The sequence below is a fragment of the Globicephala melas genome, chromosome 2 (assembly GCF_963455315.2).
Source record: "Globicephala melas chromosome 2, mGloMel1.2, whole genome shotgun sequence".
In the NCBI taxonomy this organism is placed as follows: Eukaryota; Metazoa; Chordata; class Mammalia; order Artiodactyla; family Delphinidae; genus Globicephala; species Globicephala melas.
This window is the reverse complement of record NC_083315.2, coordinates 151,979,399-151,998,147: the sequence shown is the minus strand read 5'-3', so window position 1 is coordinate 151,998,147 and position 18,749 is coordinate 151,979,399. Positions and strand designations below refer to the sequence as shown.

The 18,749-nt window shown below is 48.3% G+C and overlaps 1 protein-coding gene across 7 annotated transcripts in view; it reads right to left on the bottom strand.

Annotated features, from left to right (window-relative positions):
* Window positions 1–18,749, bottom strand: part of TMEM63C (transmembrane protein 63C) — a 135,381-nt gene that overhangs the window by 46,763 nt on the left and 69,869 nt on the right. Inside the window, exon 1 of one of the 7 annotated variants that reach the window (XM_030831869.2) lies at window positions 11,547–11,651. The exons of the other annotated variants lie outside the window; for them this stretch is intronic. The gene's annotated coding sequence lies outside the window, so the exon portion shown is untranslated. Of the gene's footprint in view, window positions 1–11,546; window positions 11,652–18,749 lie in introns of those variants that run through there. 7 annotated transcript variants of the gene reach the window in all.

The following is an 18,749-nucleotide window of genomic DNA, read 5'->3' as shown; positions in this document are numbered from 1 at the left end:
GCCAGTGAGCAGTGGGACCTGAGCCCAGGACATCCACCTACCCAGCCCCCTCCTAATCATTTTGCTGTGCGCCACCCCCAAGGCAGAGAACACCAGCAAACATCCCAGCAAACAGGAATAAAGCCCCCAGGCTAAATACAGAAGCTAAATGGAGAAAAGAAAAAGATGACAAAGAATTCTGGAAACGAACTCCAGGCCTGAGTGGACACAGCTCACGACAAATCCTCAGAAGAAGAAGGGGAAGGAGACGACACAGATGCTTGTGAAGGGCCAGGCATGGCACTGGTGCCTTCGTATGTTTATCTCACTGACCATCACTCACACCTCACGAGCAAGCTAAGAGGTAGCAGCCTAAAATGTAGGTACCATCAGTATCCCCATTTTAAAGGTAGAGAAACTGAGGCTCAGAGAGCTCAAGTAATGGGCCTAAAGCTACACAGCTGGAGAGAGACAGAGGCAGGATTGCAATGTAAGGGTCTGGTTCTACTACATCATGTGATCTCTGAAGGCACAACTGGGGAGAGAGCTGCTTTGCCCATTCCAGGAGGGCCGTATTCCTGGGGTACAGGAAGACAGGGCCCCCCCTCCCACATCTGTACTACATCCAAGGGACTCTCCACTAACAGGGAGGAAAGGCTGCGGTGGGCAGAGGGAGCTGCAGCACAGCCAGGGGAGATGGTAGCCATTTGGCCCCAGGCTGGAGGCTGAGTGCGCCGGCTTCCCCCTCACCCGTCTTACCTCTGGGACCTCCATAGGAGGCCCTCTTCTTGCTGGGAAGGTTCCTTCCCTTGCCCACCAGACCCTGCACCCCAACCCAGGGCTCATGCCTTTTTGCCTATGGCCCCCAAGTCGGTGAGCAGCCATGATCATGTCCAAATGGGGCTGGGGGCAGGGGCGAGGCAGCGATGGGGATGTGTTCGACACCAGCCCCTGGGAGCTGGGCAGTGACAGGGGGACACTGGGAGATGGAGGGGCAACTGCCTACTTGTGCCAAAAAGACGAAGTAGGAAGTAAAAACAGGATATAATGACGTTAAACTAGACGATTTCAATTCCAAACGAAAGGCGGGGGATGGGGGGAGAATAAAAAACCAAAATAATGCCTGTAGAAAGAAAGACCAGTTATCCCTGGGTGGTGAGACTATGTTCTTTCACCGGTCTTTAAACAATTTTTCTGAATTTGAAAAACTATTGAACATGAATTATTATTTATAATTAGAAAAAATCATATTTTAAAAGGCAGGCTTGATATTTCTAAGCCTACCTACAATCAGCTTCCCTTCAGCCTTCGGCATCAAACCCTTCTTCTTCCCCCCTCAAGTGCCCACATTTTGACCAGCTACCACTCAAGCTTGTCAGGGGGGTCAAGGGGGTAGTGCGGGGGGCAGGGGCCTGGCCCTCGGGGTGATAAGTGGTCCAGGGGTTCCTGTGCAGGCTGCCTGCTCAGAGAGAAGACTCAAGGCCTGAATCTGAGGCCGCCTTCTCCTCCCTCCAACCGCAGGGCCTGGCTTGGCCAGGTGCAGGAAGGTCAAGGCTTGACCTTGCACCACGTGGGCCAAGGGAGCCGCCAGGCCCCTGGGGGTCAGCCTGGAAGCCGAGGCAGCTCAGTAGCTCCTCTGGCAGCTGCGGTGCTGACCGCAGTGTGAAGACCCAGGTGCAGTGATCAGGGAGGGGGCTCCGTGGCTCCCCAGCCCAGTTCTCACCTGGGCAGGCGGGGGCCAGCCTGCCCTGCCCCCTGCTCGGCCCCTCCCTTCTTCCCCAGCCCACCCCAATCAATCAGTGGAAGATGGGGACCACTTGGCGGATGGTCTGAACCTAGATTCCCGTGGGGAAGGGAACAAAAGAGACACAGGAGCCTCCTGGGCTGGGCCTGACCTCTGGGCTGTCTCTGAGGTGCCCGACAGGCTCTGGTGCACACTCCCTTCCAGGTTATGAAGTGTGTTTACAGCCGTCATCCCACCTGACCCCCAACAGCCCTGTGGGGGCAGGAGTGATGACTGTCCCCATCTTACCAATGAGGATGCTGAGGCCCAGAGAGGGTGAGGAGCCTGCCCAGGGTCACACAGCCAGCAGTGGTAAAGCAGATGCAGGTGGGGGTCTGAAGCCAGCGCCTGCGCTTTTCCGTAGTTCACTGCTCCTTCTGACATCTGAGCTCTTGACTCCTGGCCTGCTCCAGGGGGAGGACCCCTTGGCCCCAGGGACTCCTCCAGTCTTAACTCCCCCATCTCCCTCTAAGAAGCCTCAGTTCCAGCAGATGGGTAGACCCCTGTCCCTCAAAGGCCTTGGCTTTCTCTGCCCACTCCATTCTTCCGCTTTGTGGAAAGGCCTCGTGAGCCTCCCCACGACAGGACGCTCCACTGTCAAGCCAGCTCAGCTCCGCTTCCTCCAGGCACCCTGGGTCTCAGCAATTTCATCCTCCCCTCAACTCTTAGAGCCCTCACTTATCCTTTCTTGAGTTCTCTAAGGGTAGTCGGTGCTAAAGAGAATGAGATGTGTCTCTCGCTTCGCCAACCTCATTCTAGAAGGGACGTGGCAAAGGCCTTGCTTGGCTAAGAGGCAATTATAATATATAGTGTGTAAAAAGGGCTGCCACAGGGGCAGGACTCGCCGTGAGGGGAGCTGAGCCCAATCTGGAGTGTCTAGGGACCCTTCCAGGATCAGGGGAGCCTAAGTTGTCCTGCAGGTCATGATGGACTCTGTTGGAAGGGCTCTCTGTAGCTCTCCTTAACTTGGCCAACAAGGTCTGCCTATGGCTCTAGCTTCGTCTCACCCAACTCTCCCCTCATTTCCATCCCCTGGCCCCTCTGTCTGTCCCTCAATGCCTGTAGCATGCCACCTTCCCTCTTGCCACAGGGCCTTTGCATATGCTTGTCCTCCTACCTGGAATGTTCCCCTTCCCATGAGTTAACTCGTTCTCCCACTAGTTGATCTCAGCTCAATTTCTGCTTCCTTAGGGAAGACCTCCAGACCAGGTCAAGCCCACACATTCCATCCTGGGAGACAGACATGGGGGCATTTAGATGTGGGTCCCTAGGGAGAGCTAGACTCCTTGGGTCCAAATCCTGCCTCTGCTGTTTACTAGCTTCATGTCTTTAGGTGAGTGTCTTAACCTCCTGGCCTCAGTTTCCTTATTTGTAAAATGAGAATGTTAATAGCACCTACCTTACTGGGTGGATGTGAGGAGTACATGAACCAATTCACGTGAAACACTCAGAACAGTGCCTAGCACATAGCCATGGCTCAACACAGTGAAGTGTTATTTCCTTGTGAGTACCTAGTACCTCTGATTTTATTTATGGGATGACACAGCAAACGGCTGACTCCCCCAGTGGATGGAAAGCTCCTTGACGACACAGCCCAGGGCTGGATTTGCTCATTATTTTCTCTGCTGTGCTGGGTAGAGCACAGTGCTTTACAAATATTTGTTGAAGAAAGGGACGATTGGCAGTGGGGCTAGGGCGGGTCTCATTTGGCCCCAGGATCTCAAACTCAAGAGTGTTTTGGCTGGAGAGGCTCTTACAAATCCTCTAACCTAAGCCCCTCCTTCCCCAGATGAGCGAAGGTTGCTGCTGGCTAACATTTCCCTGGCTTCCAGTCTCACAGGTCTCCTGCCCAACTCCCTCTCCCCCTGCGTTCTGCTCACTCAGTGGATTGAGGGCATGGTGAAATCTTGGACTGAGGCATCCATTTCTGTCGATTTAGGGGAAAAGAAGTCACACGTCATCTCATATCTGAGGGTTGTGGAAAAAAATACATGCCCACCACAGCCTTGTGAAGCTGCAGGCTTCCATTCAACCTGAGTTATTGCCGTAATTCCCGTCTCCGTGGTAACAAGGCCAGACTAAGCCTTCAGCTAGCGGAGACTGGGCAAAAGGCTTGTCTGCAGCAAGACCCCATCCCCCAGCCTAAGATGCCAGCAGTGTTGTTCTCTCTTCAGCCTCTTCCCTGATGGATTCCTCTGCAGGAGTCCTGAGTGGACTGAGAGAGGAGGGCAGGGGAGATGCAGCCACAGCAGAGGCCCCAGTCCATCCCAGAGTCAGCCCCAGTTAGAGCTGGGATGAAGGCGCCTGCAGCAGAAGCAAATAGACTGGATGCTACTGGGTGCTGTCCTACCCCAGCTGTGTCTGCTGCCACATGGGCTCTGGTGGACGGTGCCACATGCTGGAGGAGACAGAGAGACCCAAGGCTCTGCAGCCGGGAGGCTGAGCCCTAGTCCATGCAGACCAACCAGCTGTTGATGATTCGCTGGTGTGCAGACAGAGCCAGCCTTAACTGAACACCTGCTCTGTGCCCGGCACCGGACTAGGAAGTGGGGAGGAAAGATACATAGCAGACGGACCTGCCCTCAGTGAGCTCACAGTCAGGCCAGAGCACACAATCAGAGCAAAGAGGAACAGGTGCTCTGTTCAGTGAAGAAAGCAAGATGCAGATGCCATCTCCCATGCACCTGCCTGCGTCTGGACTTTCTCCAGAAGGAGACTCAAGGAACTCTTGACAGTGGTTGGCTCCTGGGAGAGGAATACCACCTGGGGGGTGGAGGCCGAGGCAGGGAGAGGAAGGCTTTCTTTTCATGATATTTTCATTTTAATTTTTGGATTTTGTACTAAGTTCACATCTAACCAAATTAAACCAAAAAAAGCAAAACAAAGATGAAAAGCACCACGTGACAGGTACTACAATAGGGTGTGAACTTTGTGCTGGGCTCGGGGAGGAGGAACCGGCAGCTCTGACATCAAGGGACTCAGAGTTCTCATCTGCAAGGGGTGTGTGTGTGTATCTGTGTGGGTCTGTCTCTGTACCTGTGTGTTTGGGATGTGTGGACCTACTGGGTTGAATAGTGTCCCTCCAAAGTTCATGTCCACCTGGAACCACAGAATATGACCTTATTTATGTAACTGTATATGGTGATGGATGTTAACCGGATGCTAACTGGACTTACTGTGGTGATCATTTTGCAATATAAGCAAATATCCAATCATTATGTAGTATATCTGAAACTCATATAATGTTATCAATTATACCTCAACAACTGGGGCTTCCCTGGTGGCTCAGTGGTTAAGAATCCGCCTGCCAATGCAGGGGACACGGGTTCGAGCCCTGGTCCGAGAAGATCCCACATGCCGCGGAGCCACTAAGCCCGTGCACCACAACTACTGAGCCCGCGCTCTAGAGCCCGCAAGCCACAACTACTGAAGCCCGCGGTGAGACAACTACTGAAGCCCGCGCACCTAGAGCCCGTGCTCTGCAACAAGAGAAGCCACCATAACAATAAGCCTGCGCACTGCAATGAAGAGTAGCCCCCGCTCGCCACAACTAGAGAAAGCCCCGCGCGCAGCAACGAAGACCCGACACAGCCAAAAATAAACAAATAAAATAAATAAATGTATTAAAAAAATTATACCTCAACTAAAGAGGAAGAATACACCCTTATTTAAAAACAGGATCTCTGCAGAGATAGTTAGTTAAAATGAAGCCATACTAGATTAGGGTGGGCCCTAAATTCAGTGACTGGTGTCCTTACAATAAGGCTACATGGAGACACACAGAGAAGAAAACCACGTGAAGACAGAGGAACAGACAAGCAAAGGAACACCCAGGGTTGTCAGCAACCACCAGAAGCTGGAAGAGGCAAGGAAGGATTCTTCCCCAGAGCCTGCAGAGGGAGCGTGGCCCTTCCAACAGCCCGATTTTGGACTTAGAGCCTCCAGAACTACAAGAGAACAGATGTCTGTTAAGTCACCCTGTTTATGGTAATTTGTCACAGCTGCCCTAGGAAATGAATACAATAGGTCTATGCATTTGTGTTTGTGTATTCTGAGGTGTGTGTATCAATGGGTTTTGAACGTGTGTGTATCTGTGTATGTTTGGGCGGGTATTTGGATGTGCTTGGGAAAGTGTTTATGACTGTAATTTGAATTTGGGGTGCTTGTGTGCGTTTTGGGGTGCATGCGTGTTTACGTGTTCATATATGTGTAGTTATGTGTGTGCGTTTACATATGTGTGTATGTGTGTTTTGGTGTGTTTGCGGGCATATGTGTATACAGCCAATGATCTATCTCTAGGGTCTCGCTCAGCCCTACCATTCCAGAAGCCTGCCCTGGGGCCCCTGCTGTAGAGGCTGGCCTCCAGAGGATGCAGGCCAGTGGTCGTGGGGAGGCACTAGCTTCAGGCTAGGTTGGAGCAGCAGAGCCACCTGGGAAAGGGGAGGTCCGTGGGGAGAGTGCCCTCCATTGCGCCTGTCCTGTCGGCCTAAGGGTTTCAAGGTCAGGATGTAGGTCTAGCAGGAGCCATACTCTGGGGGCCTAGCCTGACAGCCTTCTTGGAAGCCTTCAGCAGAACAGAGGCCCCTGAGAGAGAGATCCCCTCCCATGAATCTGAGTTACTTTGAAGCATTAGAGCAGTGGTTCTCAAACTTTGGTACGTCAGCATCACCTGGAGGGCTTGTTACACTACAGATGGTTGGGCCCCACCCCAGAGTGTCTGATGCACTAGGTCTGGGGTGGAACCTGAGAATTTGCGTCTCGAATAAATTCTTGGGTGATGCCGACACTGCTGGACCTGGGACCTTGTTTTGAGAATCACAGTGTTAGACCATACAACAGGGGATGGGGTTCCTCTTCCCCCTTGCGTAGGCCTTGCAGCAGGCTTCCAGCTCTTTTAGGACAGGCCCTGGCCAAGTCAGGGCTGGCAGGCTTAATCCTCTTCTCACAGTCTGTCTCTCACAGTTACCCACCTGTCACTCAGGAAATCATTTATTCAGCAAAATAATGGGCTCTGTTCCCTGCACTCAAGGCACTTACAGTCTAGGCACAAGATTCTGGTGGGTACACAGACCCCCAAAGAAACCACGACACGTCTGCATAAGTGGACTCAGGAGGCCTGCTGAAGGGATGCTGGGAGCGTTGAGGAGGAGCCCGTGACTGAGCCTGGGGCAATCTGGAAAGGCTGCCTGGGGCAGGTTCCAGCCAAGGCAGCTCTTAAGGGAAGAACAGCAGTAGCTACACTAATTGAAACCTTACTGCCAGGTACTGTGCTAAGACTTTGCAAGCATGAGTTCTTTCAATCCTCACAACAATCCCAAAACGGGAACTGTTGTCACTGAAGGGAGATGTGAGCCCAGTCTGCAGCCTCATTCCCATCCTCGAGGATCTATGGGGATCCTGACCTGAAAGAGGAGCTGTGGTGTGGAGGCCGGGGCAGGACATTCCAGGAGGAGACCATGTGTGCATCCCTGCAGAGAGGGTGGTGGGCTCAGATTGTGTCCAGGCTTTCCTGCTGGAAAGGCACCACCCCTCCGTCAGGGCAGCAGACTAGGGAGGGACAGCCCACTGGCTGCCTTGCTGCCTTGGGCAGGAGCTGGACAGAGGCAGAGGGAGGGTGCTCTCTCTCTGAGTGCAGCTGCTCCAGTGAACGGTGGGAGCTTGATGGCAGAGGCTGCAGGTCTGCCTCACATGGCTTCACTTGGCCGGGGCCAAAGTGCGGACACAGGGGCCTGAGACTCCCAGTGCTGCAGGGGTGCGGCCCGCTATGTACAGACTTGTTTGTGATGAAGTTTAGCCCTGAAGACAGGCTGAGGGCTGACTGGCTGGCACAACCTCCATGACTTCGCGTGGCCCCCAGGCAGTCTCTGTGTGGCTCTAGGGGTCCCTGACCTCCTCAAGTAGAACACAAGCCCCCAGGCCAGGGGCCAGCCTCCTTACAACCTTGCTCCTGCCCCTTGGGTGAGGGGTAAGGAAAGCCACTCTGAGCCATGCTAAATGAGTACTCAAATAGTGACCTGAATCCAGAGGATGGAGCCAGAGGAAATGAGCTCCAGCCGCAGCAAAAGGTATTCTAGTTAGAAACCAAGAAGCACTGGCCTAGGATGCTCACGAGAGAAGAGAGACCTTCTTCTGGGGAAGAAGAGGGGCCTAACCTTGTGTCTTTGACAGTTCGCCTGTCTGGGAAAAATATGGTGGGGCGTTATCTCTCCCCTTCCTTCACTGGCTTCTCCATCAAATCTTACCTACATTTTAGTTCCTTCTCTCCTTTCCTGCTCACCTCCCATTTCTGCCTTCTTTGTCTGAGTAGGCAAAGGCTCTCTCAGCTCGTCTCAGTGTTGCTGCGGGCCTTTGAGCCTGGGCACACTCAACTCAGCCAATGTTCACTCAGCCCTGTATCTGCTGGGCTCTGCCTGTCAGGTGGGAGATCAGACAGTTAAACCAGTGCCCACACCCAAGGCAGCATAAGGGCCACGCAACGAGAAAGGTACAAGCCAAGGTGATGGGGCTAAAAGACCACAGCCTCAGGGGCCAGGGAAGGCTTCAGAGAAAGGCACGTGGGATTTCTAGGCTGGCAGAAACCAGTGGGGGCAGGGGCAGTTCAAGCAGAGGGGACAAGTGAGTGGAGAAGGGAAGCATAGCATGGAATAGTCCAGAAATAGCAGGTAGACTGGTTTGGCTGCAGAAGTGGGGTGGGAAGAATCTTGTAAGATAATAGGCAGGTTGGGGACCATGAGGTCCTGAATTTCAGGCTGAATGATTTGCACTTGATTGTGCAGGCAGTAGGGAGCTATTGAAGGTTTCGGAGGAAGAGCATGACATTATCTGGGCTGAGACTGGAAGGGATTCTAGATTTTGCTCCTCTGTTAGGAGCTCCCGAAAGGCACCTGGCCCTGATTCTGAGTCCACAGACTTCTCAGGGGTTCCCAAGGGGATCAGACAACTGGTGTCTCAAATGTCACCTTTTTGGTGAGGCCTATCCTGATGACCTCATTTAATAACTCAATTTCCCAGCACTCCCCAGCCCCTTTTCCTTCTTTGTTTTCCCATCACATTCATTGCCTTCTAACATACTTCATCCATGGTTTATGCTGTTTATTGTCTGCCCCACCCTCATTAGAATGAAGGCCTCTTGAGGGCAGGGTCCCTGTCTGTTTTACTTGCTGCTGAACGTTCCAGTGCCTAGCATAGTGCCTGGAATCCCAAAAAATCCATTCACATGTGGAATGAATCAAGAGAAAAATACCACCCAGCATGAACCAGCACAGTCTGGTTTGTTTCCTCCCTGTCACTTCGCTCCTGGCTTCCTAAGCTTGGCAGTGCCTGAGTGGAAAAATCTCTGAGAAAATCAGACAGAATTCTGCTTCTTCCCTGCTGCGCCTCTCACCCTTGCCAGGAGTCTGAGAAGATTTGGACTGTTCCTTCTTCCTTATGCTGCCCCAAATGCCACCACTTCCCTTCATCTTGGAGTGGGGGCCAGTCGAGGAAAATTTCAGTTAAGGGAAGCAAGAAGCTTGCAGGACTAAGGCAACCCCACTCGGTAGCCTGGAAGAGCAACTCCGCTGGACTCAGCAGAATAACTGCGCATTAACGCGCTTCCGCCACTGCATGCACTATACAGGGGCTCTAGGCATTTTGTTCCATTCTGACCTCCCATCAGCCCTATGGAGTGGGAATTATCCTCCCATGTTACAGATGGAAAAATAGAGGCTCAGAGAAGCTAATGGATAAGGCCAAGTTCTTCCCACCAGATGAGGAGCCCCATTTTGAACATGGATCTATCCTCCTCCAACCCAGTGCTTGCTCCTCCATGGCACATGGCCTCTCTTCTGCCGGACAAGCAGCTGAGATGCGCGGAGCAGAGCGGAGCTTGCTGAGTTCTCTGTCCAAGGTGCCACATCATGGGTGGTCTCTGTTGGCCTCGGGCTTCCCACCTGAGCTATGGAAGCTGAAGTTTTGGCCACGTCCCAATGATGAACGAGGACAATGACGTCACACCTGCCACCTGGCCTGAGCTCATCAGGGTGTGAACACTGCCCGTTCTGGCCCGTGGCCAGGCGTCCTCTCCTCACTCCGGTGTGCACCATGAGAGCTGGAGTCCAAAAGAGGGCTCCCTGGCTTTGCGGCCCCAGCAGATGCAGGGAAACCAAACCTACCCCTGTGTACAGATCTAGCTCCCCACCAGTGGGGAGGCCAAAGAGCTTGGATCAAAACCCCAGCTGTGGGTTCCCAGCCGAGGAACACAGTTAACCTACCTGGAGGGTAGAAACTCTCTCTCTCGGCAAACATTCAGCAGTCACTAAATAGGCAATGGGGAGCCACGGATGATTTTAGAGCAGGGGAGTGAGATGACTGCGCGGTGGTTTAGGGAGGGGAATCAGGCAGCAAAGCATGGTTGGGGGAGAACAGGCTTTCGTAATGATCCGAGCTAACGTGTTAAGCACTCACTTACTGAGTGCTAGAGTTGTTTCAAGTGCTTTACCGATATCAACTTTTCTCTTCATAGTAACCCTAGGGGGTAGTACGTTGTTATTCCCATTTTACAGATGAGAAGACTGATGTGTAGCGAAATTACAGGGCTAGTAGGTGGTGGAGCTGGGAGCTGAACTCACCTGGCTCCCAAGCCTGCCTTCTTTACCATTGTTTGATGCTGCCTCTCACAGGGATCTGGCTTGGGGGGAACAGGGGTCCAGCATGCCCTGGGCACTGGGCAGGGCCAAAGGAAGAGAAGTGAAACGCTGCCTGCGGTTTAGACTGCTTGCCTTGGAGGGCTCTCACAAGGCCAGACCAGGAGAGTACAAGGGAGATGTGAACATCAAGCACTTTGATCTGAACTGAAAAGAACTATAGCTCAGATCACTTTTATTGATAATAGCAACAATCACAAGGTTCTTGGCCAAGAGCCCATACAGGATAACTTCTTTCATGGAAAAGAAATTTTAGAGACTCTCAGACAAAGAAATCTTATCACAGTTATAGCCTCCCTTGACTATCCAATCCTTCCTTGGTTTTATGTATTCACTTATTTACTTAAATAGGAGAGAAAGCCTCACTTTGATGTTAACCTGGCTTTAACATCTTCTAGCTTTGGAGGTCTGATCACCACCAGCGTCCCTTGCGCAAAGGAGGATGAGTTTCTGGGAGTCACCAGGTAGATGGAAGGAGAGGGAGGGAGCAGGGGCTCAGGGTGGCTGAGGCCGTGTGGGGAGGAGGCAGCTGCACCCAGGAAGGGCCCTGAGACCCAGGGCTTCCTGTGCTGTTTTAACAAGATTACGCTTGATTCCTCTGAGATGTTCGCCTACACCATTTTAAATGACACTATTCGTATAAGTAATGCTTGAGAAGTTAAAAGAAATTGAGGTTGGAACATATCACTGAGTCCTTCCAGCTCCAACAGTCTATGAAGATACCATCTGTCTTAACCTTTTCCCAAGGAAAAATTGTCAAGAGGCAGGGAACTCTCAGAAGAGCCTTGTCAGGCTGGGACTAGGCCCGTTCCCAAACTGGAGTCAGCTGGGCAGGAGCCACTCGGGACTCAGCTAGCAGCTCGGGCTGGGGGCATCCTAACCAGAGCCAGAGAGTCTTTGGCCCCTTTCCCAGGTCTCAGGAGCCAGGGTCACCTGGGACAGTGTCCTTCCTGGCCTCTCCTGTTAGGCTATGGATTTAGGAGGGCTGGGGAGGGCCTTTGCTCAAGCGTTGACTAGACAGCCACGGGCCATGGGCTTGAGGAAGGAGCTGGTGGTAGGGGCTTTGCCCTGCTGGGCAGGATGATGGCAACAGCACCTACCTGGAGCAGCAGGTGAGGTCGGGGACTCAGGAGATGGGCTGTCACTGGCCCTCCCTCCTCTTAATCAGTCCTCAGGTGCTTCCAAGCGTCCCAGCTGAGTCCCTGCTTAATTCCAGGGACAAAGAAGCGCTCTCAGGGCAGGCGGGCATGGATTCCAGTCCTCCCTGAGCCTCCCTGTGGCTCCTCCCCCAGCCCAAGCAGGCCAGGCCCCTCCCAGGTCCAACATGCTTGTCAGCATGTTCCCACAAGGCCTGACTCAGGGGAGCTCTGATGGGGTGAGGGACACCCAGGATGCAGCCATGACCCCCAGTCTGCCCCCCACCTCCACATCCAGCTGCCTAGCCCTGGGGTGGCTGAGCCAGGAAGACATCCTTCATCGCAGATGGGCAAGGGCCCAAAGGGAGGGGGACCATGGACAGAACACTGCACTGGAGTCCCGGCACCTAGGTCTGCTCTGCTACTTCCCCCTGGTGAGCTAGAACACTCCCACTTTCCCTCGGTGGCGTGGAGGCTTCAGCTAGATACACAGACACTGCCTGCAGGGCTGAGCTGGGGAGATCAGAGGGACCCATAACCATCAGGTGACTTCAAGTACGACCAGGATCATCTTGGGGTGGAGGTCTTGCTAAACTGCAGGTTTAAGGGCCCTATCCTAGCCCATCTCCAGGAAGGTGCCTGGTAACATGCATTTTAACAGGTTTCCCACGTGAGTGCAAATGAACTAGGACTCGCTGCACTATGTGCTGGGAAAGGGTCTACAAGTCCAAGGATGAAACTTTGATCACACGCATGAGGGGGTCATCAGTCCCTCCCCTAAAAGCAGCATCATAGGAGCCCAGTCTCTGCAGCAGACTCGTCAGGGGCCCTGGGCAGCCCCTGAAAACCTCTCTGGGTCTCATTTTCCTCGTGGACAAAATGCAGATTGGAGATGACCTCTTGGGCCCTTCCAGGTGTAAAATTATGAATGTAAGGAGAGGTGAACCCACTGAGAAGTAAATTTATAAAGAAAGTTCAGGGAGCATTTTAAGTAGTATTCTCCCTGTATAAATAGTTTTTCTTAAATTCACTTTTTGAATTCTGAAAATAACATACTTACGGTGGGACAAATCAAACCATTCAAAATAATGCAGAATGAAAAGTCTCCCTGCTATTCCAGACCTCTGTTCCACTCCCAAACATAAACATTGTTAACTTTCCTGTTTGTTTTCTTCAAGGATTTTTCCATAAATATTGACAAATATATATCTATGTCTGCATCTTTATTTTAAACCCAACCAGGACCATATTCCCGGTACTCTATCTTTGTCTCTTAGTTAGTATACACCACACATCTCTGCATACCAAGAGGCAGATCCTTCATTCCTGTAGCAGTTCATAATGTTCCACTGAAGGACGCACTATGATTTACACGAATCTGTCCTTGTTGGTGGACGTTTAGATTGTTTCTACATTTTTGCTGCACAAACAAAGCTGCAGTAAACAGCTCTGGTTATACATCTTTGTGCGTAAGTGTGAGGTTAGCTGTAGGATAAATCCCTAGGCGTAAGGAGTCAAAAGTTAGGTGGATCTAAAATTCTGATATTGCCAAATTGTCCTCCAAAGACGATGAACCAGTTTGCGCTGCCCAGCCACGCGTGAAGAGTGCCTGTTACCCCACCACCACCCTTGACAACACTGTGAATTATCGAAGTTTTAAACTTTGCCAATATGCAAGTTGAAAACGGCAACTTGTTTCAATGTGTAATTCTTTAAATATCAGAAAGGGCAGGCATTATTTTCATGTTTATTGATTGACTGACCTTTGCATTTATTTTTCTGTGAACTATGTTCTTTCTAATTTATCTTACTGATTTTTAAGAGGTTTTTCTAAATTAAGGCAATTAACTTTTACGTGTGTTACAAATTGTCATTTGTCTCTTTTTTTAACTTTATTTATGGCATCTTTTGTTTACAGAAATTTCAGATTTTTCTGTAGTCAAAAGTATTTCCTGGGGCTTCCCTGGTGGCACAGTGGTTAAGAATCCGCCTGCCAGTGCAAGGGACACAGGTTCGACCCCTGGTCCAAGAAGATCCCACATGCCACAGAGCAACTAAGACTGTGCGCCACAACTACTGAGCCCACGTGCCACAACTACTGAAGCCCACATGCCTAGAGCCCATGTTCTGCAACAAGAGAAGCAACTGCAGTGAGGAGCCCGTGTACCACAATGAAGAGTGGCCCCCGCTCGCCACAACTAGAGAAAGCCTGTGCGCAGCAATGAAGACCCAACACAACCAAAAATAAATAAATAAAACAAAATAAATTTATAATAAAAAAAAGTATTTCCTACTAGAGGATCCTAAAAATATTTGCCCATGTTTTCCACTAGTATTAGGATTTTTTTTCTTTTTAATTTTCTTTCTAGAATTTATTTTGGTGTTTCAAGTGTGGTAGGCCAGCTTTCTTTCTTTCTCCAAAGGGCTAATTGTCTCAAAGTCATGTTCGGATAATTCATTTTCTGCCCGTCACCCCTCTACATTCAAAATCTCAGTTTAACTACGTATTAGGATAGATAACAAAGAGTCAAGTGCTGAGTCAAATGCCAACTTCATTGGATCCAGGAGAAGTTACCTAACCTTCCTGTGCCTCAGTCTCCTTGTCTAAAAATGGGGTTAACTGAATTATGTAGGGGAAAATATAGGGGAACAAAGTATTGTGGGGATTTTCAGGCAGTTCACTAAGAAAAATATTATATTATTTCTATGGATTTTAGGATATGTGTGGTACTTGTCAGCTTTCTGACACATTATTTGATATAATTTCATTTCTCATTCTAAATAAATAAATATTTCTAACTTTGGGAAGAAATGAGGACAACAATAGCACCATCTGCTTAGGGTTATTATGAGACTTCAATGACTTATTTCAGAAAAAGGATGTAGAAAGATGAAACTGTGAGACTCACCTTCGCTGTAAAGACACACACAGGCTATAAGTGAAAGGACGGAAGAAGATATTCCATGCAAATGGTAAACAAAAAAGACCGGGGTGGCCACACTTATATCAGATAAAACAGACTTTAGGTCAAAAGCTGCCACAAGTGACAAAGAAGGATATTATATAATGATAAAAAGTCAATTCCCCAGGAAGAAATAACAATTATAAATATATATGCACCTAACAGCAGAGCACCCAAATATATGAAGAAAGCATTGACAGAATGGAAGGGAGGACTAGAAACACAATAATAGTGGGAGATTTCAATAAACCTCTTTCAATAATGGGTAGAACAACCAGACAGAAGATGAATAAGGAAACAGAGGACTTGGATATATTCAACACTATAGACCAACTGGACCCAATGGACATATATAGAACACTCCACCCAACAGCAGCAGAATACACCTTCTTCTCAAGGGCACGCAGAACATTCTCCACGATAGATCACATGTTAGGCTACAGGTGAGGGCCACAGAACAGTGCCTGGCACATGGGAATTACTATATGTTGGTGATTACTATTATCATCACCACACAGTAAACGTGCTTGGGTCTTTGTCTAGATATACTTTTTGTTTCATTGATCTGTGAGGCAGTTCCATCACTCGACAAATATCTATAATTATGTGTGAAGCCCTGTTCTAAGTAAGTGTTGGGAACCAGGAGTGAGCAGCAGTAATAAAAGCTGTTCCTGCCCCCTTGGGCTAGACTCACTTCTAGTTATTTTTAGCACTTTTACTGATATAAAAAATATTTTTTTCATTTTATATATATATATATATATTTTTTTTTTTTTTTTTGGTACGCAGGCCTCTCACTGTTGTCCTCTCCCGTTGCGGAGCACAGGCTCCGGACGCGCAGGCTCAGCGGCCATGGCTCACGGGCCCAGCCGCTCCGCAGCATGTGGGATCTTCCCGGACCAGGGCGCAAACCCGTGTCCCCCGCATCGGCAGGCGGACTCCCAACCACTGCGCCACCAGGGAAGCCCCATTATATTTTAAAAGAGGCTAAAGTTTATATACAGGAAAACGATACATTTTTGTTCTTAATACTTATTAGCAGTCATCTTAGTATATTCCATTATTATTTCTAATAGTTTTTCAGTGGACTATCTTCTTTTTTCTCCAGATGGCCAATCTCATCATCTACAATTTAAATTGATAAACTGGCCTCCTTTTATAACTCACATTTTCAAACTTTGTATTGGCTTGTACTTCTAGGGAAGTGTTAAAGAATGAAGGTAATGGTGGTCACTTGTTCCTTGTAGGTATGTCTTTGTACACCCATATACACATACATACACAAACACATAAAATGTTAAGCTATATCCATCTATTCCTATTAAGTAAGAGTTAAAATCAGGGACATATGTTGAACTTTATCAAATGCCTTTTAAGTATTTTTAGCATTTTTGGAGCTGCTTATATGATTTTTCATCTCTTTTGAACTGTTAGTTTGTTCAATGATATTAATAGTTCTCCTAACATTGAATCTATATCTCTGGAATATAACCCCACTTGCTTGTGGTATATTCATTTTTTAAACATAAGGTTGTGTGAGTCTGTTTCTAGTAATTTATGAATTTTGCACCAATATTCATAAATGAGATTTTTTGTAGTACTTTCTCTCTTTTTTGTGTGTGTGCTGTTTCTGTCAGGGTTGTGCTGGCTTCATAGACTACTCTGGAATCTTTCCTTCTCTGTGATCTGGCACAGTTGGTGCAGTTTAAATAACATTGGAATCATCTCTTCCTTGAAGCTTTGATAGAAATTAAGAGCTATCTAAACCTGGAGTTTTTGGAGTGGAGTTTTATGAAAACTCAGTTTCTTCCATGATTATTGGTCTGTTGGGGTTTTCTAGTTCTTCTGGGGTCAAACTGATGATTTGTATTTTCTCAGAAAACTCTCAGTTTCAGATGGTTTTCAACTTGCATGTGGTCGAGCACAGGATCCTTAAAGAATTCTCTCTGTTTTCTCTGTATCACTGGCTACTTCTCCAATTTAATGTTCAATGTTATGTTTGGCTCATTCCTCCCCCAACTCACATTAGATTATCTGGACTTAAAAAAATCATAAAGTGACACATGATTTTTTTTTTCCAGGAGCCTATTTACTATGTTCACAGCCCACAAATAGAGGAGCTAGAATGAGGGGTGAGGATGAGGAAAGTAGCAGGGGAGGGGCAGCTTGATAAACATTTGAAAAGTGCAAAGAGCCTGCCCACCTACTCCCTGGCCTTGAACACCCTACATCTCCTTTCCCCAACTCCCCCCACCCAGTTAAACCCACCAACTCCCACCCTTCCTTCAACACCCAGCTGTCACCTCCTCTTGGAACCTTTCCTGATTTCCCTGGGAAACGTCAGCACCTTTCCTGACATCCCAGATTACTCAATTTTTTTTTTAATTTTGAAAAATTTTAGACACAAAAAAGTTAAAAGTATAAAACCAACAAAATTAACAAATGTTAACATTCTGTGGACCTAATCAAACTTACAAGCTTTTGCACAGCAAAGGAAACCATAAAAAAAACAAAAAGACAACCTATGGAATGGGAGAAAATATCTGTAAATGATGTGACAGACAAGGGCTTAATCTCCAAAATATACAAACAGCTCATACAACTCAACAACAAAAAAACAAACAACCCAATTGAAAAATGGGCAGAAGACCTTAATAGACATTACTCCAAAGAAGACCTACAGATGGCCAGTAAGCACATGAAAAAGATGCTCAACATCACTAATCATTAGAGAAATGCAAATCAAAACTGCAATGAGGTACCACCTCACACCAGTCAGAATGGCCATCATTAAAAAGTCTACAAATAACAAACACTCGGGGCTTCCCTGGTGGCACAGTGGTTGAGAGTCCGCCTGCCAATGCAGGGGACACGGGTTCGTGCCCCAGTCCGGGAAGATCCCACATGCTGTGGAGCAGCTAGGCCTGTGAGCCATGGCCGCTGAGCCTGCGCGTCCGGAGCCTGTGCTCCACAACGGGAGAGGCCACAACAGTGAGAGGCCCGCGTACCGCAAAAAAACCAAAACAAAACACTGGAGAGGGTGTGGAGAAAAGGGAACCCTCCTTCACTGCTGGTGGGAATGTAAGTTGGTGCAGCCACTATGGAAAACAGTATGGAGGTTCCTCAAAAAACTAAAAATAGAATTGCCATATGATCCAGCAATCCCACTCTTGGGCATGTACCCGGACAAAACTATAATTCGAAAAGACACATGCACCCCTATGTTCATAGCAGCACTATTCACAATAGCCAAGTCATGTAAACAACCAAAATGTCTATCGACAGATGAATGGATAAAGAAGATGCGGCACATATACATGATGGAATAGTACTCAGCCATAAAAAAGAACAAAATAATGCCATTTGCAGCAACATGGAAGCAACTAGAGATTATCATACTAAGTGAAGTAAGTCAGAAGGAGAAAGACAAATACCATATGATATCACTTATACGTGGAATCTAAAATGTGGCACAAATGAACCAATCTACAAAACAGAAACAAACTCACAGACATAGAGAACAGGCTGGTGGTTGCCAAGGGGGAGGGGTCGGGGAGGGGAGGACTGGGAGTGTGGGATTAGCAGATGCCAGCTGGTATATACAGGATGGATAAACAGCAAGGTCCTACTGTATAGCTCAGGGAACTGTATTCAATATCTTGTGATAAACTGTAATGGAAAAGAATATTAAAAAAACATGTCTATGTGTGTATAGCTGAGTCACTGCTGTACAGTAGAGATCGGCACAACACTGTAAATCAACTCTACTTCAACAAAAAAAAGTTTAAAAAAACCCAAATGTTAACATTCTGTCATTTTTGCTTCCGATCTTTCTTGTTAAAAGAAGTGTTACAAATTAGAAGTCCTTTCTTTTCCCCTTTCAGTCTCAGTGCCCTCTCTCTGCTTCTCCAAAGACCAGCACAAGCATGAACTTGGTAGGTATTACAGCACTGCAACATGTTTGTGTCCATAAATCATAGACATTGTTTTGTGATTTTTATTAAAATTAAATTTTCACTAATGGTACTATTCTGCAATTTCCTTTTTCTGCAATATTGTTTTTGAGATTGGTGCATGATAATAAAGGATATGTGTGTGTGTGTATATATATCAACTTTTTTGAGGTATAATTTATAAAACATAAAATTCTCCAATTATTTATATTTTAACTGCTGTTGTAACATCACATTTTTACTTGTCCACT